A 26,520-nucleotide genomic window follows, 5' to 3' on the forward strand; every position below is an offset into this window, starting at 1 on the left:
CCTCTGTCTTCACCCCATGTTTGCGCTGTTGCTGTACTGTACTTCCTGGTTTTACGGTTACGTCTTTCTATAAAATATCCAATCAGTGACTAGAGTCCCATTTCTTTACGGACAGCGCTTTTCGCGGTCCTTGGGACATCCCGGGTGGGGGAGGGGGGGAAAGAGAGATTGGTTGCAGACAGTGGTAAGTCTTATTTTATACTAGGGCAATTGTTTTTCAATAGATAGGGCTGACAGTGAGGACTTCTAGTAGTTTATGATGAGTCTATTCAAAAGGAAAACGTACCCCCATCCCTAAAGCAGGGTCTGCTAACCATCATACTGTAATGAACAGGCAGGGAGGCGACTCAACGCCTTACAGGAACGCGCTCACCGGCCAAGCACACGCACTGTCGTGGATGCAAGGTCCGATCACTTCCGACACCAATGTAATGAACAGGCAGGGAGCAGGTCTCGAACCCTCGACCTTCAAGCCCGAAGTCCGGCGCGCTATCGACTGTGCCGCAAAAGCACGCTCATCCAGCAGAGTCGATTTCCGCGCTTATAAACCCAGGGTCGTTACAATACCTAAGACTCACAAGGACCCTTTGCTTATTGATAATTGCAGACCGATCACACTACTGAATAATGATTAAGGTACTTGCCTTATTAGTGAATAACAGTGTAGTTTTATGAAAGGGCGGCACATTTCCAACAACATTAGACCCTATGATTTTTTTTCTTCCAGAAGGCCTTTGATACTGTAAGCCATACGTTTATTTTTAATACACCCCACTCTTTTACATTTGGAGATGTCTTTATTAAATCAATAAGAACTCTTTGCAATGGAAGTAATAGCTCTGTAAAACTACACCACCTACATTTGAAGTCAACAGAGGAGTGAGGCAAGGTTGCCCAATTAGTCCATTCCTCTACCTCTTTACAGCTCAGGTTTTACATCTACTAGTATCCCAGAATTCCTTTACGGGTATTAAGATTGATGAAATAATTAACACCTCTGCATAGCTTATGTTAAAGTTCACAGTTAACTAGTGTTATGTAAACGCAAGCTCAAAAGAAGCAGTGGCCTGGCTTTGGCCCCAGGTGAGAGCAGGTGCCCATGTAAATGGAAAGTTTGAGCCTTTTGGGTAAACACTTGTGCATTGCTTTGCCATGTGGTATAATGAACTGAAGTAGATAAACCAATGAAGACGCTGATAATGTGTAGCGTGATTATTTTTGTTGTTGTGATGCAGAGCATGGGATTGTGAAGACTAAAATGTACGGTGTAGCAATGTACTAATGCAACCTGTGCATGTACGCAGCGTTACGTACTTCACGTTCTGTGAAGTCTGCGCATGACGTCACCAACGACGAGAGGTGTTTGTTCTGGATCCTGGGAAAGAAAGATCCCGCGCACCTTGACAACCGAATAAACGAGGTAAAACGTATTCGTTTACACCGTGTGAATGAACGCCTTTATAAAGTAATGTATTTCACACGAAGCTCCTGTTGAGCACAAATCTAAGGGCGCCGTCGTTTTTGAGGTCGTCGTAGCGTGCTCCTACAGGGTCTGTAGGCCTGCTACTGAGACACGGGAATTAAACAAGCTAACTAAGATTTCTCTTTCTAATATCTCTGACGAAGCTAACAAAAAACGAACCCTCCAGTGTTAACGTTGTGCCATAGTATTGTCCTAATTACACCACAATTTACTTAATTTGGATTTCCACGGGCCTCTTAACATAAGATTACAGTAACGTTAGCTAAGCTAACTATCAACTAGCTACCTATAACTAGTATTAGCTAGCTAGCTACCTTGCGATCACTCGCCACAGGTCGTTGACTTGGCTAGTTGTTAGCCAGCTAACAACATCAACAGTATTGACAACTAGTTGATTAACTAGCAAGTAAGCCAACTAAAGTTGTTTCGTATGAGCTCAGCTTGCTGTGTTGGATGGTATGCGCGAGACTCCCGAACCTTTTGGGAATACTGGTAAAATAATTGTTACGTAGTTAGCTTACATTCTAGTAGAGAAGATACGCAAGAAACATGATTTTCAGTTCAGTAGGTCGCTAACTAGCTGGATTTTTAACAAATGGTCACTTTCCAAATTTAACGAAGATGAACGTGTTTACTTCTCACATATCTGGCCTGACAAGTGACTGTTCGTACAACGCCATTTTCGTCCACTCGACTGGATTTGAAGTAGGTAATATTTCGTAACTCCGCCAAGGATCCACCACTGTAATGTTAACTTAGCTTGCTAGCTAACGTTAGCTGCTTCGGACTGGACTCTTTGTATACCTAACGAGACTTCGTTTTAAGCGTGTTCTCTTGCTCGATTTGGCGAAACCGTGACATCTGCACTTATGCAGTTGCCATTAAAGTAATATAGTAACAAAATATTTGAAAAGGCGATTAGGATTTTGAATAGGGACTTGAAGCTGCTTGCTTGCAGTCGCCATTTTGTGTTGTCCCAGGAGGTCTGAAGAGAAGTGGAGAAACGTTGGCGGTTTATAGAACAGATGTAAGGAAACAAGCCGAATTGTCATATTTTCTTTGTCTGAAATCTCATACATAGAGTGAACATTGTGTATTTCAAGTATAGTATCGTAACCTTGTTTTCCTTGACAATTTTGCTGCTGTCGACGCTGTACTTTCGTTTTGACTGATTACTCACGACTTTGGCATACCGTTAGTATCCTCTGATTAGGGTCAGAACAAGCATTTCAAGTATTGATGTTGCCCATGCCTTGTATTTAAATCCTTACATACACGCACTTTACTTAATGGTATTTTGCCTACTCTTATGTACCAGGACCCCTCGGAGCTGTCACCGCTTTTTCTCTGTTGCATTGCTTTTCTGACAGTCAATTGCATTTACCATTAACGTTATTGGTTAAGTTGAATTGCTTTTATGAAGCTTTTAGGTTAGTGCGTTTATATGTCCATCCGTATCTATCTACACTGGTACCAAATGCATCTGGATTTGTGTCAGAAGGCAGTGGAAATAGTTAAAGAGCATCCAATAAAATGTGCTGTAAACACAAGGGGGTTAAGAAGGACAGGAGGGGTGTTGAGTTTAGAGGAAGAACAGGAGAATTTGAATGTTAAATATTCACAATATTAGTAGAGCGAGAAAGTTAGGTCTATATTAATTTGGGATGTGACAAATGGAAGATTTTTTTTTTTAACTGCTATTTTTTTAACAGGTCAGCACTATAACGATAAAATGCATAAAGTTCCACGTGCATTCACAATGCAGCGTTGCTGCTGCTGGCAACGGTTTGGGTATCAAGGTGCATCCCTTTCAAATGATTAAGCATTGCACCTGTACTGCCATTACTGCATTTCTTTCTCATTTAACTTCTTGCCATACAGGACTTCGCTTGCCTTTTTCTGCCATTTTCCAACTGTTAACAATGATGCCTTAATGGTGGAAAGTTCACTCCAAAATAATTGATGAATTTTTGGAACGGAGGAGTGATTAGTTGCCCTACTTCCGAGAACACAAACACTCGCATCTTTCATAGCTAGCTAGAGAGGGACGGGGAGAGGGGCACAGTATAAGCAGGTTGACCACCAGGTAGACAGTGAGAACCGTGCACTAGGCCTGTCTATCGGCAATCAACAACTGTATCTCGCAATGGAATGCTGTATCTCATCATTTCTTGGCTTGCAATGTCTCAAACTTTCAATAAAGCAGGGCCTAGCATCAATGAATTGGCTAGGATATTGAGATGAGCGAGATGCAACACTTTACTCAAACACAGTATATGCACAGGTTTGGTAGCCAGGGCAACCAGAGAGCGTGGAAGTTGAACCTCGCTCTTCAACACTCTTAGTAGTTGCGGAAATTGAACCACTAGGCTGTTTACTTTCTGCATCAACGTTTTCACTTAGGGATTTTTCTTACCGTTAAGAATCCCAATTTCGTTTGAAAAGTTTTAACATTTAAACGTTCACACCATTTAATAGTAGTCGAATACAACTCTTGAATTGAGTTGCGTCCATCCCTAGTGAGGATATTGATTTTGAGGCCTAAGGTGTGGGATGGATAGTTTCTTGGCTACATGCTGTTCAGATTGTCATTGAGGCCATGTAGGTATAGGGCAATTCCACAGTGACAGAATGATGCTGAGACTCAGATTTGTTTCTTAAAATGCATGCCAAACAAAAAAGCAATGATTGCAAAGTTAAACAAACTATACAACTCTATGCACAAGAAACACTTAACAATTTCCACAGAAAATGTAACAACAAGTTTACTTGAACAGTACAGGTGCAAGTTTTGGTCACAGAATGCCAGCACAAATAGCAAAAACCATAATTCTGTTACCAAACATTGCATCTGCACTGTTTTAGTAAAATATTCTGTGAACATATTAAAAATAGTCCAGTATCATTCTGTTTCTGTGGAATTGCCCTCTATCTTCCTTGCCCTCCTTGAGAAAATCTGCGGGTACTCTCTGTGGTTGAGTAACCATGGTAACTCCATCCTTGGCCTAGTTGTGGGTATAACCTCTGAATGGAGGGGAGCGAACCATAGATTTTATTGGATAAACAAAATCACTTATTTTTAACCTCTTTCCATTTAATCATGATTTATGAATCAATAATGATTAACAGTCTTGATTATTACCATCACGTTATGGTGAAACTATACTAGTCGTCTAATATTAAACAGCTCGTATGGATTTTCTGTCCGTCTCTCTGATGAAATTGTTTGAAAGCAGCTCCTGGAACATTGACTGCATCTAGACTGTTGACTCATCATGCCTCCCTTGTATACCATTCCATAAAAGCCTTTCAGTAGAGCTGTGTCCGGCATACTTTTGGTCATGTAGTGTATGTGGACACCTGCTTGTCGAACATCTCATTCCAAAATCATGAGCATTAATATGGAGTTGGTCCACCCCTTTGCTGCTCTAACAGCTTCCACTCTTCTAGGAAGTCTTACCTCTAGATGTTGCTACATTGCTGTGGGGACTTGCTTCCATTCAGCCACAAGTATTAGTGAGGTTGGGTGATTAGGTCTGGCTCGCAGTTGGCGTTCAAATTCATCTCAAAGGTGTTCGATGGGGTTGAGGTCAGGGCTATGTGGATGCCAGTCAAGTTCTTGCCCACCAATCTCGACAAACCATTTCTGTATGGACTTCGCTTTGTGCTTGGGGGCATTGTCATGCTGAAACAGGAAAGAGCCTTCCACAAAGTTGGAAGCAAAGAATCATCTAGAATGTCATTGTATTCTGTAGCGTTAAGATTTTCCTTCACTTAAGGAAAGGGGCCTAGCCCGAAACATGAAAAACAGCTCCAGACCATTAATCCTCCTCTGTCAAAATGTACAGTTGGCACTATGCATTTAGACAGGTAGCGTTCTCCTCAGGTAGTGTTCTCATCATTCCAGAGAACGCGTTTCCACTGCTCCAGAGTCTAATGATGGCGAGCTTTATACCACTCCATCCAATGCTTGGCATTGGGCATGGTGGTCTTAGGCTTGTGTGCGGCTGCTCGATCTCGAGCTCCCGATGAACAGTTCTTGTGCTAACGTTGCTTCCAGAGGCAGTTTGGAACTCGGAAGTGAGTGTTGCACCCGAGAATTTGTAAAAAATTTTGCCCTCGGCAGTAATGTTCTGTGAGCTTGTGTGGCCAACCATTTCGTGGCTGAGCCGTTGTTCCTCCTAGACGTTTCCACTTCACAATAACAGCACATAGAGCTGCTGTAAGTCAACTCTAGCAGGGCAGAAATTTGATGAACTGCCTTGTGCCACGTTGAAAGTCACTGAGCTTTTCAGTAAGGCCATTTTACTGCCAATGTTTGTCTATGGAGATTGCATGACTCCCCCTTGCACACCTTTCCTAAAAACAGCAGTCTGATTGTTTCATGTGTGCCAAGCCAGGACCAGAGAATGTAGAACTGGGCTGCGTTCAGCATGAAACAACGTTTAGGGTTGTTGAGAATCAGATGTAGGCGTAAATATTATTTAGTAGAGTAACACACGTCTCTTACCTGTAGCGTGTGAATCATGTCAGCTCTACCGGTCACATTTCTATCTGCCATGTGCGTTGCACTATCCTGAATGCGACCTAGATTTGTCTAGACCGTAGTTTGTGCGTGCGTCATGTTTGAGAGTTTGCTTCCCTCTCTCTCGCTGGTGTTCTCATGGACTGTCCACTCTGTACTCTTCCCAGGTGTACTCCCCGTTTCCTCCTCAGCAGTGTGCTCTGTGATCTATTAGCTGGGCTTGGGCCAGCGTCTCTAAGGGGGCTCTTCTCTGGATCAGGTGACGGGCCGGGCCACGCGGCACCTCTTTGCTGAATGAGGCCGGAGAGGAAATGCACTCTCGAATAAGGACCTCCACACAGAGATACACATGTAAGTTTATCATCTAGTGTGCTAGTATATTTTCCTCTGGAACCCTGACTGAGGGAAGAGTATAGCTTCCCTGGCCATGTGTGTAATGTGTACTGGATCATGTTCAGCAGGGAGAAAGCGTTTTCGAAGTGAAGTGAAACAGGGAGGCACTAGGCTAATATCTGCATTTGTCAAATAAAACCACTAATTGTAGTTAGCGGCCCACTGAACAAGACCTAGCTCTGCAGTGGGGAGTTTCAGTGATATATACTGCTCAAAAAAATAAAGGGAACACTTAAACAACACAATGTAACTCCAAGTCAATCACACTTCTGTGAAATCAAACTGTCCACTTAGGAAGCAACACTGATTGACAATAAATTTCACATGCTGTTGTGCAAATGGAATAGACAACAGGTGGAAATTATAGGCAATTAGCAAGACACCCCCAATAAAGGAGTGGTTCTGCAGGTGGTGACCACAGACCACTTTTCAGTTCCTATGCTTCCTGGCTGATGTTTTGGTCACTTTTGAATGCTGGCGGTGCTTTCACTCTAGTGGTAGCATGAGACGGAGTCTACAACCCACACAAGTGGCTCAGGTAGTGCAGCTCATCCAGGATGGCACATCAATGCGAGCTGTGGCAAGAAGGTTTGCTGTGTCTGTCAGCGTAGTGTCCAGAGCATGGAGGCGCTACCAGGAGACAGGCCAGTACATCAGGAGACGTGGAGGAGGCCGTAGGAGGGCAACAACCCAGCAGCAGGACCGCTACCTCCGCCTTTGTGCAAGGAGGAGCACTGCCAGAGCCCTGCAAAATGACCTATAGCAGGCCACAAATGTGCATGTGTCTGCTCAAACGGTCAGAAACAGACTCCATGAGGGTGGTATGAGGGCCCGACGTCCACAGGTGGGGGTTGTGCTTACAGCCCAACACCGTGCAGGACGTTTGGCATTTGCCAGAGAACACCAAGATTGGCAAATTCGCCACTGGCGCCCTGTGCTCTTCACAGATGAAAGCAGGTTCACACTGAGCACATGTGACAGAGCCTGGAGACGCCGTGGAGAACGTTCTGCTGCCTGCAACATCCTCCAGCATGACCGGTTTGGCGGTGGGTCAGTCATGGTGTGGGGTGGCATTTCTTTGGGGGGCCGCACAGCCCTCCATGTGCTCGCCAGAGGTAGCCTGACTGCCATTAGGTACCGAGATGAGATCCTCAGACCCCTTGTGAGACCATATGCTGGTGGGGTTGGCCCTGGGTTCCTCCTAATGCAAATAATGCTAGACCTCATGTGGCTGTAGTGTGTCAGCAGTTCCTGCAAGAGGAAGGCATTGATGCTATGGACTGGCCCGCCCGTTCCCCAGACCTGAATCCAATTGAGCACATCTGGGACATCATGTCTCGCTCCATCCACCAACGCCACGTTGCACCACAGACTGTCCAGGAGTTGGCACGTGTAGGCCACACACACTACTAAGCCTCATTTTGACTTGTTTTAAGGACATTACATCAAAGTTGGATCAGCCTGTAGTGTGGTTTCCCACTTTAATTTTGAGTGTGACTCCAAATCCAGACCTCCATGGGTTGATAAATTGGATTTCCATTGATTATTTTTGTGTGATTTTTGTTGTCAGCACATTCAACTATGTAAACAAAAAAGTATTTAATAAGATTATTTCATTCAGATCTAGGATGTGTTATTTTAGTGTTCCCTTTATTTTTTTGAGCAGTGTATATCCATCTAATAACATGGCAGCCTGTGTATGTTTTCTAATGTGACCTTGAGACGGGTGTGTGTGCATTCCATTGTTTTGTTCTGTTTTGAGTTTCATAATGTTCTTGTGTTATGAGATGAGTGCCTGGCACAAGGATTTGAAAGGGCTTTGTTTTCCTGGTTTGTCCCACGGTGTACTATTCTATTTCTGCATCCCCTATCCATCACCTGCCTTATACCTCTCGCCCATGCCCTTACACACACACAGCTCACACGCACTCATACTACAGTCCTGGCATGTGAATACACACCCAGAGCCAGCAGATTGGCTGGCTGTCCCTTCTCTCTCCTCGGCCGGGGCCCCTGTTGTTTTTGGCTGCTCTGTTGCCCACATGATTAATGGCCTCTGAAGTCTGAAGGCACTTCCTCCTCCTGGCTCACTCATCTCCTCTGTGTGTGTGTGAGAGACGGTGTTTAATTCTTGTTGCGTGACTTTTTAAAATAATTTTTTGCGCTGCATTGTTGGTAAGTGCTCGTAGCAAGCATTTCACTGTAAAGTCTACCGTTGTATTCGACACATCTGACAAATAACATTTGAATTGTGTGTGTGACCGAGTGTGTGTGCCTCTGCTGCTGTCTCTGCCTCTCCTGCCTTCTGACCCAACCCCCCCATCCCATCCTCCCTAATAATGCAGGAAGTCAGGCCCTCTCCCACCCATGACTGAATGGTAGGGCGATGTCAACATTAGTCCTATCGTGATTATGTACCCATAAAACATTGTGATATACGATACTATTGGGCCCTATTGGCCACCCCCAATTATTTTTAGAGATTTATGCAACTGGAGAAATAATGATGAAAGATACTGTTTTAGAAAGCCTGGCAAGTGCATGCAATGGCAAATCTTTTCTAATATTCCTTTCTGGTGGAGGAGCAGAACAGGTTTGTGTGGCGCGCACATGATTGAGCAGTGACCGTCTGAGCAATGGGCTGTCTTACAGTAAGCTATTTTATAGGCCGACATCATGGGTTGAATAGAAGCGGTCTACCGTCTTCAGAACTGGATAATAATTGCTTTATTTGCCTCATAAAACAGTCATTTATATTGACTGGTCTGTCTCATAAAGCTGTGATTGAAAGTAAGTAGCCTATGCTTAGGCTATGGAATTTCATTCTTGTTATTTTTGAAAGCCGCAAGGACTTTAACACCGTAGGTTCGAATACTTTGGAAATAAACTACTGTTCATAACTTTAACTTGTCTTAAAGCTTTTATGATAGGCCTAGTGGGAGGATAGGTTGTTGGCCATTTTGGTTTTCAACTCCTCATGCAAGGTTTTTCCCAGCTCGCATTTAATTTCTTAACCCCTAGAGTCAATGTCTAATTAGCATAACAAAAATCCCCTTCAAAATCAGTCTGTTTTAAGCAAGAGAGATCCGGGGGGGGTTTTGTCTCAGTCCGTCGACATTCTGCGGCTGCGGTGGGGTAGCAGAGCTACAGCAGTGTTTGTCAGACCAGGAGACATCCCGAAAATCGGTCTTCTCCCAAAAAATGTCTGTGGTGTCCAAACGGTTTGGCCTAAAAATATGTCCCCTTTATGGGAAAGATGAGACTTAAGAACACGATGGTGGTCTGTTTTGCTCTACGACCCTCACAAGTGTCACTGGACTTGTCTGAAGTCGGTGCCAACTTCTGTCTGTCGCGACCGAATAGTTTGGGGTACACACTATTATGACCCCTCTATGGAAAGGGGAGACTCCCAAAAACATGTACATGCTCTAGGATGTCCACAAGACTCATCTGAAGGTAGCACAGTTCCATTTGGAAAAAAATAAGTAGTTAAATACGGGGACTAAATATGGGTAATAATAAATTGTCTGATCTTCTCTCAGATATAGGACAGACGCTTAAAAACAAACTTCCCTTTGATTTATTTTTTGACTGTCTGTTTTTCCATGTATGAATCGGGTATTCAATGTGTTTCTATGGGCAAATAGCAGTACAGCCAAATCCAAGTCTTAGACTCTATGGGGTTAATAAGCTTAAACTTATAAAAAATAAATATCTATGATATTTTATTTTTATAGATTCGCAAAAAATTCTTACCCTGTTTTTGCTTTGTCAATATGGGGTATTGTTTGTAGATTGCTGAGGATTTTTTATTTATTTAATACTTATTTTCCACCATAATTTGCAAATAAATTCATAAAAAATCCTACAATGTGATTTTCTGGATTTTTTTCTTCTCGTTTTGTCTGTCATAGTTGACGTGTACCTATGATGAAAAGGCCTCATCTTTTTAAGTGGGAGAACTTGCACAATTGGTGGCTGACTAAATACTTTTTTGCCCCACTGTAAATGTATTGAATTGATAAGAAAATCCATTAATTTGCCAAAGATTGGCATAAGACATGAACAAAATGCGTAAGTGATACAGATTGTCCTTCAACTTGCTGAAGTGGCAAAAGCACAGGAATGCCCCTGTCTGTGTGTGCATGTGTTTGTCTACCACTTTATGTAGCCTAGGCTAAATCTAAGCCATCCGCAACCATAATAACTTTATTATTTTATGATAAGGTTTAACCTGCTTTTTTGTTGTTGAAATAATCACTTATCTGGCTTTCAAGTCTGTTAATGAAAATGCCCTTTTTGTTATAAAGTTAAGCAGAGCCGTGCACAATGCACATTCACTAATAATGGCTAACTTGTAGCACTGCAGGCATTATAGAACATTAACACAGGTCTCATAATCAATCTCTCAAGCACAAGCCCACGTGCTAGTGAGCAGCCATCTAATCTTTCTATTTCAAGTTTAGCCAACTTGGGTCTATTTGCTAACTGACAAGGTAGAACAGTTGAATTGTTATGAACACACCCTTCTGTCTGTCCTCAACTGTTTGAACAGCATGCTAGCCTGTCCACTTTGTTCAGATGTTGAAATCAAGTGTCCTACCATATTTCTCAGATTGAGAACCAGTTGCCAATTCCTTATATAATTGTGCTTTATGCTTATTGCAGATGTTGTGTGTTCATGTGTGTAAATGGGAAGGAGCACATGGCACAGGTGGAGATGTGACCAAAAAGACATCCCGAGCTTGATTCTTGCGATACAGGCATTTAGAATATCACGCTAAACATACATCAAAAGAATTAGATTAACTCAAATGTATCGCCCAGCGCTACCCGATTCTCCTTTGACCCTTGAAATGCGCAGTCTAATTGTGTAGGTGTTAAGAAACAAATATGAAGATATTTATATACACAGCCTTGATTGGCTGATAGGATGGTCTAGAGCCCACCCCCTTACTCAGATCACATTGTGACGTAATGATGTGGAACAAAAGTTCCATCCCACACGAACAGGCTGAAATTGCAGGCTTTTTTTTTTTATCCAAACATCTCTTACACAAAAAGGGCATATCATAATTTTCACATTTTCAGACTGTTATTTCAACCTCGGTGTAGAAATATAATTTAAAAAACAACAAGAATCATGTTTTTTAACTGCACTGCCCCTTTAAACCAACTGAACAACACCCCTGGGACACATTTACCTCATGGCTCCGAGGCACAGATCAAGGCTCTGTTCAGGGGGGGTGCAACGTCACAGAACAAATGTTCAGGTAGAAATGTATTGTGTGGAACCGATATCGTTGTCTGTCAGACCATTTGTTCACTGTTCAATTGACCTAAATCACATGATTAATGTGTGTTATGCAAGAGCAAGCGAGACAGAGAGAAAGAGAGCGGGAGAGGAAAAGAAAGATGGAAAGCGAGAGAGAGAAAGAGAGCATGGTTTTCTCTCTCGCTCTCTCTCTCCAGTTGTATGTCACGTGGTCTCTTGTCATCATCATGTTATTTGGTAGACAGTAGGTACGAGGTACGCTCCACACACTGATTGGTGTCATTTTAATGAGTCATGATGAGGTGAATCACTGTTTCTGGAGACAGATGGCTGGCTGATTTACAGGGGGGGAGGAGATTAACTGTCTTCTGGGGAATGCTGTAGCTGTGTGTGTCACACTCTCCCACAAACACACACAGCCTTGAATGAAATGACTATTTGCTTACAAGTGTTTTATTATGCTCGTAAAGCAAGGGATGCCTTTCTGTTAACTTGTGTGGGAATTCCATTATTCCACAGTATATTGTTGGGCAGTATGTTTGAACAGCCTGTGTCGTGCCAAATTTCTCCCCCGTGTCTGAGTTGATATCAGTTTGTGGGAGATAAATATCCACTGTTTCAAGCAGGATTTATTTCAGGCAACAGCGCCGTCTCTGACCAATCTTTTTAAAGGCCTACCTATTGGCCGCGGAGACAAAATGTTGGTTGTTTTAAAGCTAATTTGATGCACTTCTACACATTTTGCCATGGTTTACACTAGAGGTTGACCGATTAATTTGAATGGCCGATTTAATTAGGGCCGATTTCAGGTTTTCATAACAATCGGAAATCTGTATTTTTGGACGCCGACTTGGCCGAATTTTAATATTAGTATTTTTATTTGTTCCATTTTTTTTCCATTAAAACATTTTTTTTTAGTTCTTTTATTTAACTAGGCAAGTCAGTTAAGAACACATTCTTATTTTCAATGACTGCCTAGGAACGGTGGGTTAACTGCCTTGTTCAGGGGCAGAACGACAGATTTTTACCTTGTCAGCTTGGAGATTCAATCTTGCAACCTTACGGTTAACTAGTCCAACGCTCTAACCACCTGCTTTACATTGCACTCCACGAGGTTACGCGAATGCAGTAAGAAGCTACGGTAAGTTGCTAGCTAGCATTAAACTTATCTTATAAAAAAACAATCAATCAATCATAATCACTAGTTAACTACACATGGTTGATGATATTACTAGTTTATCTAGCCTGTCCTGCGTTGCATATAATCGCTTAGGTACACGTTGCTCCAACCATAAACATCAATGCCTTTCTTAAAATCAATACACAAGTATATATTTTTAAACCTGCATATTTAGTTAATATTGCCTGCTAACATGAATTTCTTTTAACTAGGGAAAATGTGTCACTTCTCTTGCAAACAGAGTCAGGCTATATGCAGCAGTTTGGGCCGCCTGGCTCGTTGCGAACTGTGAATACTATTTCTTCCTAACAAAGACAGCCAACTTCGCCAAACGGGGGATGATTTAACAAAAGCGCATTTGCGAAAAAAAGCACAATCGTTGCACGACTGTACCTATCACTAAACATCAATGCCTTTCTTAAAATCAATACACAGAAGTATATATTTTTAAACCTGCATATTTAGCTCAAATAAATCCAGGTTAGCAGGCAATATTAACCAGGTGAAATTGTCATTTTGCGTTCATTGCACGCAGTCAGGGTATATGCAACAGTTTGGGCCACCTGGCTCGTTGCGAACTAATTTGCCAGAATTGTACGTAATTATGACATAACATTGAAGGTTGTGCAATGTAACAGGAATGACGTTTTGTTTTCGAGATGATAGTTTCCGGATTCTGCCATATTAATGACCTAAGGCTCGTATTTCTGTGTGTTATTATATTACAATTAAGTCTATGATTTGATAGAGCAGTCTGACTGAGCACCAGCAGGCTCGTAAGCATTCATTCAAAATAGCACTTTTGTGCGTTTTGCCAGCAGCTCTTCGCAATGCGTTGTGCTGTTTATGACTTCAAGCCTATCAACTCCCGAGATTAGGCTGGTGTAACCCATGTGAAATGGCTAGCTAGTTGGCCGGGTGCGCGCTAATAGCGTTTCAAACGTCACTCGCTCTGAGACTTGGAGTAGTTGTTTCCCTTGCTCTACATGGGTAACGCTGCTTCGAGGGTGGCTGTTGTCGATGTGTTCCTGGTTCGAGCCCAGGTAGGAGCGAGGAGAGGGACGGAAGCTATACTGTTACACTGGCAATACTAAAGTGCCTATAAGAACATCCAATAGTCAAAGGTATATGAAATACAAATCGTATAGAGAGAAATAGTCCTAACTTAAACGTTAGCTTTTTTTACATGGCACATATTGCACTTTTACTTTCTTCTCCAACACTTTGTTTTTGCATTATTTAAACCAAATTGAACACGTTTTATTTGAGGCTAAATTGATTTCATTGATGTATTATATTAAGTTAAAATAAGTGTTCATTCAGTATTGTTGTAATTGTCATTAATATAAATAACATTTAAAAAACCGGCCGATTAATCGGCATCGGCTTTTTTGGTCCTCCAATAATCGGTATCGGCGTTGAAAAATCATAATTGGTCGACCTCTAGTTTACACTGTGTTCTTATGCTATGCGGGTGACTCAAACATAACAAATTCAATGGAGGCCCCATGTCGTTTTGAGAATTTTAGATTCTCCCTGACTGTAGTTTTTATTTTGGTGATTGTTAGTTCTCAAAGGTTACCTTATTTAAGAAACGTGTAGCTCCATTATCTTCTACATACTTTATCTCGCTTAAGTTTACTCTGAAAATGTTTACCATCCCAAAATGTTTTATTTAACATTTAGCAGCGGTGGCCGCTGGCCTTGTGGCGAAGAAATGAAAAGCTTGATCCTCCCCTTCTTATAGCACTGTCTTACATATCTCTCTCTCCCTCTCGTTGTTTCTTTTCTTTTTCTCTGCATTGACAAAAGCCTGGCCGACGTGGATGCTTTTGTTTTTTGGCCTAGTCTAGACGTGCTGCGTGGGAGTGCGCGTGCAGCAGCGGTGTGGTGGTGAGGTAGGGATGTAGGGAGAAGGAGCGAGAGCAGTAGATAAGGTAGCCCTTGGTTTGGTGGGGGTAAACAGGCTTTGGTTCAGAAGATCAGCCCGAAAGGAGAACAGCAAGTGGGGGAGGGGCAGGGTGTTATGGAAGGAGGGAGGGAAGAATGAGAGGGAGAGAGAGCGAAAGAAAGAAAAAACACATGCTGTGGGCTGAGACTAGCACTCAATGAGGAAGCGAAACAGCCGAGCCATTTCAGTGTTGAATAACCACCGCACGCCGCTTGCTGTGTGTGTGTTTGAGAGAGAGAAGAGCTACGAGAGAAAGGAAAGAAGCAAACTCTTCCTGGATATATATTTTTTCTTTTACCGGAGCGCTCTCCTTCCTTTCTCACACTTACTGCTTGTGAGGGGGGAGGCCCGGGGTGGACACACAATGGGGCGAGGAGCCTGTGGCTACTGGGCCGTTGTATTGCTGCTGAGAGGGGGAGGGGGTCGAGTGAAGGAGACCGGCACACACAGCTAACTCAGCCAGCCGGCTCCAGCCAGGCCTCAACAGGCTCAATCTTACCCCGCTCCCTGGCCCTTTTCTTTTTTTGTGTGTTTTTTTCAAGGAATACCCCTCACCTAAACCTGGATCTATGGATTAATCATGTGTGTGGATTATTGTTAATGGATTTTGTGAAACGGATTTATATTGGAACCTTGAAAAGAACCGATTTCTCTCTTCCTGTGTTTGTGGGAAAGGGAGAGAAAGGGAGCCAAACTTCTCCTGTTTTCTTTTTTTGCTTTGTGTTGGGGGAAGCTTCTAGATGGATTACAAGATGCATGCTAAATCTAACGATCTGCTGGATTTTCAGACTCTGGATGCCCTCTTGGAAAAAATTTCACATTATTCTTCTGTCTCTGTGAAAAGGTAACGTTTGGCCGATAGAGATTAAAAAGAGGAAAAAAAAGAAAAAAGTCTTCCCTCATGTTTCCCATTCAAGATTTTACTGAGTTACAGTTGATAGGAGGAAATCAGTCAATTTAAATAAATTCATTAAGCCCTAAACTTATAGATTTCACTTAACTGGGAACACACATGCATCTGTTGGTCATAGATACCTTAAAAAAAAAAAAAAAAAAGAATGGTGATCTCGTCACGGTATTTCTGTGCATTCAAATTGCCATCGACAACATGCAATTGTGTTCGTCGTCCTTAGCTTATGCCTACTTATAACCCCACTGCTACCATGTCAACGTTGTGAACAGAGTGCCCCATCAGCAAACTGGTTGCCAACCCGACGCCATACAAGTGGTCTGCCGTTGTGAGGCCGGTTGGACATTCTAACAAATTCTCTACCATAAGCCTCCTGCCAATTGCACGCTCCCTCAACATTTGACATATGTGGCATTGTGTTGTGAAGAAACTAAACCTTTTAGTTGCCTTTTATTGCCCCCAGCACAATGTGCACCTGTGTAATGATCATGCTGGTTAATCAGCTTCTTGATATGCCACCCCTGTCAGGTGGATAGATTATCTTATCTTGGCAAAGTAAAAATGTTAACAGGGATGTAAGCAAATTTGTGCACAAATTTTGAGAGAAACAAGCTTTTTGTGCGTTTGCAAAATTTCTAGGATCTTTAATTTCAGCTCATGAAACATGGGGACCAACACTTTACATGTTGCGTTAGTTTTTTTTATTCAGTGTACATAAACTAAGCTTACAGCTTACATTTGTACTGTATTAAGGTCACCTAATCTAAAACATGGAACTGAAATGGAGAGCTCCAGTTTACAGAGAAAGAAGTCTTTGTTTGTGGACATCATTCTCAAATATGACCTATTAATGTGTCATTTTCTCTGAAGTAGCCTATTAGTTGAAAGCCTGTGGAAATCATTGGTTCAGAGGATTGCATTGTTAGCCACCATTCTGCCAGTAACTCTCCTGAAGGGCCATCGGTGTGGGGGGGAAGGGTGGGTTACAGAGAGAGAGTGGGTTGTATTTGTGGCAGCAGGGCTATTTTTTGGGGGAAATGTATACTGATTCCAGGAAATGCCTTGGTGAATGAATTGGCCCTGTGAGTTCAGCCTGTGAGGAAGGGAGGGAGAAAGAGTGCAAGGGGGTTCCTTTATCTCCAGTTCTATGTGTTTTGTTTACATAGTGACTCAGTGACTCATATGTGAGTGTTGTCACTCTCTCCTCTCCAGTCTTGGTTCTCCTAACCCTTTCGTCCTGGCTTTTTGTCCACTATAAACAGATTATTTTGTGTATTGAAACTTTTCGCTCCTGTTGAGCACCACCCTGTGTGTTTGGTGCACCTAGATGCTCAGTCAGTCAGTCAGTCAGTCAGAGATGGAGATTGTCACTGGGAGTGTTTCACCACAGTGTTCTGTGACTTCGACCAAACACAACCAACCTGATTTAATGTAAGCAGCAGTGTGTGTGTGTCTGTGTGTTAGGGTTGGGTTGGGTTGATAGACTATATATGATAATATTAAGTATTGGTGATATTTGAACTTGACAAATCAAAACTGTGCAGTTTTATCAGTATGTATCAATATGTTCAATATGAAGTCTAAATGAATAAAGCCTTTATTTTTTTTGTCATGCGTGTATTTTTTTTTATGAGAAGGCGACTATACTATCATAAATAAGCACAGTGGAATTATTTTGACACCAACAATGCAAAATGATAATATCAGATATCTGCAATATTTGGAGTAGCATATCGTGGAATAGGTCTCCCCAAATATCGCCCAACCCTAGTGTGTGTGTGGGGTTGAGTCACTCAGAGGAAGCCTGCTTGCCTCTACAAAGCCCCACAGCACACACAGCCAGTAGAGAGGAGGACTCTGAACAGTCAGACATGACGCATGCTTCTGACTCAGTTGGGCCCCCTCCAAAAAAGTGGGTTTGTGTTCCATGAATGGCATGCCAGATGTGTGCATGAGCCTGCATGCACGTAGGTGAGAGCAGTGCTCAGCTGAAGTGAGAGTTAGTTTGCGTCCCAAATGGCACTGCATCCCTGGTCCACAGTAGTTCCATATGTAATGCAGGATTCCCCAACTGGTGGCCTGCGAGTGGTTTTATTTGGCCCCCGAAGTTTCCCACATTTTTTGTTGCATTTTCATTGTTGGAAATAAAAACACCAGGAAATCACCTCCAATTGATTTTAATTTAGTAATTAACACGGTTTGAAATAATTGTTTTCGTCAAATATTATGTGTGTTTGGGCTTCTTGTGGTCAATTTGCAGTATACTAATTATTTGTAATTATGTTCTGGCCCCTCAACCATCCGCTCAATAAAAAAATATATAAAAAAATTCAGTCCCCCGGCTGAATTTAGTTGACGATCCCTGATGTAGGGAATGGGGCATTATTTGGGACGAAGACGTAGCCTAAATCCTGGCCAGGCTGACCGAAAGCATGCTGTGCTCATTGCGGACCCCCACTGGGTGAAGATGTGACGGTTCATTCCACTGTCTGACGCACAACATACTGTAGATTCAATGTCTTGGACTGACGGAAAGAGTTACAATGAAATAGGCTAGGCCCATTAGTCTATAGGCTGTGTATTTCCCTCAGCATCATCAAATCAATAGTTTATTTCTCCAATGTTTCGGAATGATACAATTCAGATTTTGTCGCATGGCTATCGTTCACTACAGTTTGTGTCCAATATGAAATTCCAGAATGAAGAGTACTTTTGATTGCCGATAGCTGGGTCTTCTGACTGTCTGCCTGGTGGCTGACCTGCCTATACTGTGCCCCTCCCCTCTCTCTCTGTCCCTCGCTAGCCTGCTATGAAAGATGCGAGTGTTCTCTGAAGTACGGCAACTAATCAGTCTCCTCCGTTCCAAAAGTAAAGAATCTTAGGAGTCGATTCCTAGGGTAATTTAATGATAACAGGCAGAAATGGTGGTGGACACTGGGAGTTGACGTGCAAGGAGTAGTGGAATCAATTATTTTTGGAGTCTACTCTCCACCACCTGTCATCACTGTTTAAGTTGGGGAAATGGCAGAGGAAGGCAAGTGACAGCAGTGAAGTCCTGTTTGGCAATACTGTGAAGTTAAAATGAGAAGGAAATGCAAACTTTGCGATGTGGAATTGAGGTAAAGTAATAGTAGTACAGGTGCAATGCTTAACCATCTGAAACAGATGCACTGTGAGACCCAAACCAATGCTGGCAGCAGCACCGCTGCGTTGTGAATTCACATATGGAATTTTTACGGAAAAGCTATGTAAAAATGTGTTTTGCAGTTTAAACACATTTTTTGGGGGTCACTTCCCTAGTCACAAGTAGTCCACTTTTTTAGCCATTTGGGACCTACTTTGTAGCTGCATGTCTCTTACTGCACTGTTGTGTAGAGTGGGATCCTCTGGTCTACTTTCTTACTGGCTGCAGCTACCTCCCCTCCCCAGGTGTTTTTAAATGTTTTATTTAACCTTTATTTAACTAGGCAAATCAATTAAGAACAAATTCTTATTTACAATGACGACCTACACCGGCCATACCTGGACAATGCTGGTCCAATTGTGTGCCGCCCTATGGGACTCCCAATCACGGCCGGTTGTGATGCAGCCTGGATTTGAACTAGGGTGTCTGTCTGTAGTGACGCCTCTAGCACTGAGATGCAGTGCCTTAGATTGCTGCGCCACTCGGGAGGAAAACGTGAATGATTATTTACTTTCTTGATGGAATAGATTAGCCTAGTAGATACAGTACATCTATTTTGTAACCTGACATGAGGTGTGTGTCCCAAATGGCACCATATTCCCTGTGACGCTAGTCAAAAAGTAGTGCACTATATAGGGAATAGGGTGTCATTTAGGACACGATTTCCCTTTTCAAGTGACAAGTCACTGACAGATCCTGATTTCCTGGCTACGACTAGGCCCCTCGATAACCAGAGCCACCTCCTCCCCTCTCTCCCAACATTCCTCGGCAGTCTGTGGTGATGTTTGTCCAGGTCAAAGGTCAACTGTTCCAGAGCCCAGAGCAGTTGGGGTGTGTGGTAAGACACACACACCGGTAGGCAGGAAGTCAGCCAGCGGCAGCATTTATATTCAACTCTTGTTGGAATCTGCATCTGCTGAGTCATATTTACAAAGTGCATCAGAGTATGAGACAGTGCTGATCTCAGATGAGGTCCCCCCCATCCATATAATCGAAAACTGATCCTAGATCAGCGCTCCGACTCCTGAGACTTTTTGTGAATACGGGCCCTGGTGTTGTTGCCCTTTGGGCCGCGTCAGGAAAGAATTAGAGCGATTTATGTATTTATGCTGTTTTCTTTTGAAGTGTGGTTGTGTAATGCACCAAGACTGAGCCCCCCCTCCCCCCCCAGTGACCAAACAGTTTAATCACAATGGATGTGTTTTGGCCATCAAGCATTGGTCAGCGGCTTTCTCAGCTTCTCAATTAGCCACTTCTATTCCTGGTGAGATTAGTCTTTTTGACATATACATGTCCATTGTCTGTTGGACTACCAGTGTGAAAAGGTTCCTCTTGCCAATTGAAACCAAACGTGTTACTGTCACTTATGTGAAGTAGGAAGGTGAGAATGGACCCAAGTAGACCTGATTAGGGAACACGTCTCAAATGGCCCCCTATTCCCTATAGTGCGCTTCTTTTGAACTGGTCAGAAGTAGTGCACTACATAAGGAATAGGGTGCTATTTGGGATGCTTCCTAGGTGTTAAAAAAGGAGGGGGGTAGCTAAATAAACATCTCTTCAAACATGGGAAACCGCCGTAAAACCTGGTGAAAACCAACAGGACTTGTGTGGCCTCTTTGCCTGAGCTTATCGTGTATCGTGTTTGCTCTGTGTCTTATCTGGTCAAATAGGTTCAGTCAGCAGTTAGTTGAGGGTTTAAGTAATCACACTGAACTAGACCCAATAGTGGAGCAATAGCACACAGTGGGGAGAAATTGTGTACTTTGTACTGTGTGTGTGTCCCTGGATTTCCTGATCATTGTTGCCTGGCTGTTGTCAACCATCTGGTGGTGGTGGTGTGTGTGTGTGTGTGTGTGTGTGCTGGTATACGTCGGTAGATTCCTGGTCCCAGAAAACACTGCATCCTGGCCCAGCTGGAGCATCAGCCTGGTGTTGTGGCTAGCTAGAAGCTACCTAACGAACACATTGCTACAGTCTGTACCTGCCACAGACACCTCCCCAATATCTGTCCTCCTGTGTCTAGGAGCTGGGTGGTGTTCTTCTGTTTAAAACAGGGAGGGAACTGTCCTGGATTTGTCCATTATGTCCAATGAGAAAATGCTAATTTTCATTACACAAACACATTTTAAAATGTTTTCTGTTGTGTGCCCCAATGAGCAAGACCCTGTTCTTTGCGGAGGGCCTGTCAGTTCCTTCCTTATGTCTGCTGCTACTGCTGCTTGCTCCTATTGTCTGTCCCTGTCGACCTCTTTTGTACTGCTGCCTCAGTCGAGCACACACACTGTACAACACACACTGTCTGTACCACCCAAATGTATTGCCAGAGGAGCCCCAGCTTCTCCCTCCTTTAAAGTTGCATGGTACCAAAGCCACCACTGTTCCCAATCTGCTTTCCACTAGGGCGTTATGTGGATCTTTGTCTCTGAATGCAGGCCGCTATTTGGTCATCAGCAGCAGCTCTGTGCTGTAACATGTCTAGCATTATATTCAGGAAGTTTGTACTCTGTTATAAGAAACGTTCAATTAACTGTTTTGGGTGGTGCTTTGACCCGAATGGGAAGGCAAGTAGCAGACAAGTTAAAATTCCTCTCTCCTGTTGTCATCCCATACAGAGGTCAGTCAGTGTGTGGGTGTGTTTCCTCCAGGGAGGCCTAGGCAGTGATCATGTGCTTGGTTAACTGCTAACTTCTCAGAAAGGTGACTCATCAGGAATGTGGTTAGTTCGAGTGAGATCCATACACTGGTGTGTGTGACTGGAAAGAGTTCTAAACTAAAACCCCTCATGATCAATACTTTATTGTTGGGCACATTGCTACACTTTGCTGTGTCTTTGTACTCTGTCTCCAACACACTGGCCTTGTGACGTAGTAGCCTGGGAGGGGAAAGGAAAAGAAGGGGAGAGGCAAGAGGAGGCATGGGAACACTGGGTTCCACTAGCAGCCAGATGATGCCACCACACACACACACACAACCTCCCACATCCTGAAACACTCCAAAGACCAGAGACTTCCAAGGAATGGGATAGTCTGTGTCTTACCAGGGACCCGCATAAACCATTACAGCAACACACACAGGCCCTGCCAAAACCCCAGTGATGGCTAACCACAACCCCACCTCTGATCTCTCTCGCACAGGGTTGGGGTCAATTTCAGTTCTAGTCCATTCAGAAAGTAAACCAGAATTGGAACTAGAGTTTCAGTATAGTCCTTGAATTGACAGGAATTTAAATGGAATTAACCCCAACCCTGACACACACAAACTCACAGATAGAGACAAAGCCTTTTTATTTATTTATTTTATTTTTATTTTATGAAGGGTGGGGGGGGCCCGAAGGGCTGTGCCCCCCTTTTGGGTTTTTGTACACCCGTAACTGCCATTTCCTCCAATCCAGAGCAAAAGTAATCCATATATATTACACAAAGTGGAGCAACGCCTCTCTTGCATTCTTTGGGGAGAACCCTGAAACCTGTAAGGTCAGCGCTCAGAACAGGGATGGTTGATCTTTCTGCAACGCACCTGCTCACAGAACACATCTAGTTTAGGTGCGGTAATTGAATGTGGGATCATGATGACAATGACACAGGGTTTTTTTGTGGTTAGGTTTTGGGGCATGATGGTAGCGCTGGGATGATAAACCGAAAATTACAGACACACATTGCTTTCCTCTTACCGACGCATTTAGCATACGTTTGTAATTTTGTGATTTTAGTTTCCCAACGTTCCTGTAGATTGTTCTAAAACCATTATTTGGTCAACAGTAATGGCCTGTGCATTATGTTGATTCCTGCCATGAAAGTGTCTGCCTGTTCTTGTTTTGCTGTCGGCTGCTGTATTAGTGAGCCACTCACACCCCCTTCCCCCGCTGCGCACAGAGGAGATGCATCATGAGAAGCACAACCATATGACTGTTGCTCAAAATGCAATTGCGGAGAAAAATACAGTTTTCAAAGCAACTACTTAGTGAGGTGTCATAGCTTTCTGTGAGTTTATAATTTATTTCTCCCCATAATATTGCGTTCATGGCACCATTTTACAACCAGAGTAGGGTGTGGTAGCCTATGGTTTTGATGTGCCCGCAGAGCACACCATTCGCAGTGAATAAGCCTATCAAGTAGCCTAGGCCTAGCGCTGGAAAGTTTTTGGAGGACAGTAGCCTACATTTACTGATAGATTAATCAATTAGCGTACATGGCTATACAGCAACACTATCATAGTTAGAGTTAGCAATCTAGCTAAGTGTTTTTTTGAGTTCGCACTTGCTCAGGTTGTGAATAATATAGCCAAGGTCAATATGCACAAAGATTCTGCAAGTTCTCTGAAGGGGCAAAAATACATCTGATAATTCTGGATCCTAGTTTGACAGGTTACCATCAAAATATAAATTATGCATTTCCTGGATATTTTAGATGATATAGCTTACTTTTTGAATAATAGGCTACGATCTCAGTTGTCTTACTTTAATTTGCTCTAACTGTTGTGTTCCCATGGAAAACCAGGTTTTTGTTATATCTGTGTTGTCTTGTTGTGGTTCAAATGTCACACGTTGAGTAGAATGGGGAAATCCCAAAACATTTAGGAAACTACAGTACTCTACCTGCAAACTGTGCATATAGGACTGATGGCCTGTATAGAATTTAACTAACATTTGTTGCATACATTTTCCATTCTAAAGTCAAATCTGCTGCTGATGGAGCTCATGAGCTGGGCCTCTGAGCTGACATTTGTGTGTGAATGTCTGTGGTGTATGCACTATGTAAGCACCTGAGCTGAGCCATAAGGGAGACTAGATATCTACCACTATCAGATTAGGGGGGGCAATGTAACCTAAGTTTTTTGCCACTCCACTGGTTCTGAAATCACCCACTAATTAACCCGTCACTAATTAACAGTATTCCGACCCCTTGACTTATTAAACATTTTGTTACGTTACAGCCTTATTCTAAAATGGATTGCATTTTTCCCCCTCATCAATCTACACACAATACCCCATAATGACAAAGCAAAAAAAAAAGTTTTTAGAAATGTTTGCCCAAAAAAATGTGTAATGAAATATCACAGTTACATGAGTACTCAGTACTTTGTTGAAGCACCTTTGGCAACGATTACAGCCTTGAGTCTTCTTTGGTATGACGCTACAAGCTTGGCACACCTGTATTTGGGGAGTTTCTCCCATTCTTCTCTGCAGATCCTCTCAAGCTCTGTCAGGTTGGATGGGGAGTGTTGCTGCACAGCTTTTTTCAGTTCTCTCCAGAGATGTTTGATTTGGTTCAATTCCGGGCTCTGGCTGGGCCACTTAAGGACATTCAGAGACTTGTCCCAAAGTGTCTCCTGCGATGTCTTTGCTGTGCTTAAGGTCTTTGTCCTGTTGGAAGGTGACCCTTCCCCAGTCTGAGGTCCTGAGCCCTCTGGAGCAGGTTTTCATCAAGGATCTCTCTCTACTTTGCTCCATTCAGCTTTCCCTCAAGCCTGACTAGTCTCCCTGCCGCTGAAAAACATGCCCGCAGCATGATGCTGCCACCACCATCCTTCACCATAGGGATGGTGCCAGGTTTCCTCCAGACGTAACGCTTGGCATTCAGGCCAGAGAGTTCAATCTTGTTTCTCGTGGTCTGAGTCCTTTAGGTGCCTTTTGGCAAACTCCAAGCAGGCTGTCATGTGCCTTTTACTGAAGAGTGGCTTCCATCTGGCCACTTTACCATAATGCCTGATTTGTGGAGTGCTGCAGAGATGGGAGAACGTTCCAGAAGGACAACCATCTCCCCAGAGGAACTCTGGAGCTCTGTCAGTGACCATTGGGTTCTTGGTCACCTGCCTGACCAAGGACCTTCTACCCCGATAGCTCAGTTTGGCACGGCAGCCAGCTCTAGGAAGAGTCTGGCTGGTTCCAAACTTCTTTCATTTAAGAGTGATGGAGGCCACTGTGTTCTTGGGGACCTTCAATGCTGCAGAAATGTTTTGGTACCCTTACCCAGATCTGTGCCTCGACACAATCCTGTCTCGGAGGTCTACGGACAATTCCTTCGACCTCATGGCTTGGTTTTTCCTCTGACATGCACTGTCAGTTGTGGGACCTTATATAGAGACCTTTCCAAATCATGTCCAATCAATTGAATGTACTACAGTTGTAGAAACATCTCAAGGATGATCAATGCAACCAGGATGCACCTGAGCTCATATATATATATATACATACACACACACACACACACATATACATTTAGAACAGTTTTTGCTTTGTCGTTTTTGGGGATTGTGTGTAGCTAGAGGATTTTTTTATTTATTTAATCCATTTTAGTATAAGGCTGTAACGTAACAAAATGTGGAAAAAGAGAAGGGGTCGAAATACTTACCGAATGCACTAGGACAACTTTAGATTTCACTATCTCATAATCTAATGGTTTTGAATGTTTGGAAGTTTAAGGAGTGATGTTCTCTCACTTCGGCCATGCAGTGCTCCTCGCAAAAGTGATTGCTGTCCTCGTTATGAAATTATCAACTTTACTCTCTTTCTAATAATGGCCATATAGATTGACTGTTTAAAGCAAAACTACCTAAACTATTGCTGATAGTGAACCTGAACGATCAAAATCAAATGTTATTTGTCACATGCGCCGAATACAACAGGTGTAGTAGACCTTACAGTGAAATGCTTACTTACAAGCCCTTAACCAACAATGCAGTTAAGAAAAATACCTTAAAGAAATAATAAATAATTGAAGAGCAGCAGTAAAATAACAAAGCGAGGTTATATACAGGGCGTACCGGTACAGAGTCAATGTGTGGGGGCACCGGTTTTGAGTTATTGAGTTAAAGTAATTGCAAATGAAATATATTGTAAGCCCCCTACAGCAGGTTATTAGCCTGATGAGATTTCTCCGGTAGTTTACTTTTTTATTAGGGTGAAAGAATTTTCAACAGAGTATAGATAACAGTAGCCTACCTAGAAAATTACATATGTTGTCACTCAACTAATAAAGCCTATCACGCAAGCCTGCCTCGCGTTAGGCAGCTGGGCACAGCACCCGGTTTGACTAGGCTACTGATATTGCATGGGGTTAATCGGCATGCAAAATTACTGTTGGATCAATGGCTGTCAACGCACTTACATGCAGTTCGAAACTGAAGGAGAGGACTCATCAGTTGTTACAATAGATTCGATTTTGAGAAGGTAGAAAATGTAATACAACGTGAACCGGCCATTTGTATCTACAACATTTTCAATCTGGGACCGATGCTTATTGGTGAATCGATACATCCCATGCCTTTAGGAGTTTAGCAGCTGTAGCATACCCACCCACAGAGTCACCTACCCACAGAGTTGCAAAGGAGAGGGTATATTACTGGAAACATTCAAAGTTTATCAGTAAACTACCATTAAATTTGTTAACTTTCAAGGAATATATGCAATTTTATCAGATGACATCTAGTGGCCTTTTTGGGTACTTCAGGTAATCACAGCTGTGTAATTCTCTGGCCCTCGGTGGCTTTGTCTTTTTCTTTTTTACAAAAATCATCTTTTTTTAAAGCTGTATAACATTATCCTAAATATATAAACCATCAACTTATTGAATACCATTGAGGGTTTCAGCATTCTTTTTTTTTTTACACACCTTTTATTT

General features: G+C 42.9%; 1 protein-coding gene across 3 annotated transcripts in view; it reads left to right on the forward strand.

Annotated features, from left to right (window-relative positions):
- Positions 1-1,323: 1,323 nt before the first annotated feature.
- Positions 1,324-26,520, forward strand: part of LOC115183055 (bromodomain-containing protein 4) — a 55,359-nt gene continuing 30,162 nt past the window's right edge. The window contains exons 1-2 of one of the 3 annotated variants that reach the window (XM_029744409.1): positions 1,324-1,420; positions 6,176-6,359. The gene's annotated coding sequence lies outside the window, so the exon portion shown is untranslated. Of the gene's footprint in view, positions 2,511-6,175; positions 6,360-26,520 lie in introns of all 3 variants that reach the window. The other 2 variants (XM_029744410.1, XM_029744411.1) reach the window with 2 other exon arrangements.

This window comes from Salmo trutta, unplaced genomic scaffold (assembly GCF_901001165.1).
Source record: "Salmo trutta unplaced genomic scaffold, fSalTru1.1, whole genome shotgun sequence".
NCBI lineage: Eukaryota > Metazoa > Chordata > Actinopteri > Salmoniformes > Salmonidae > Salmo > Salmo trutta.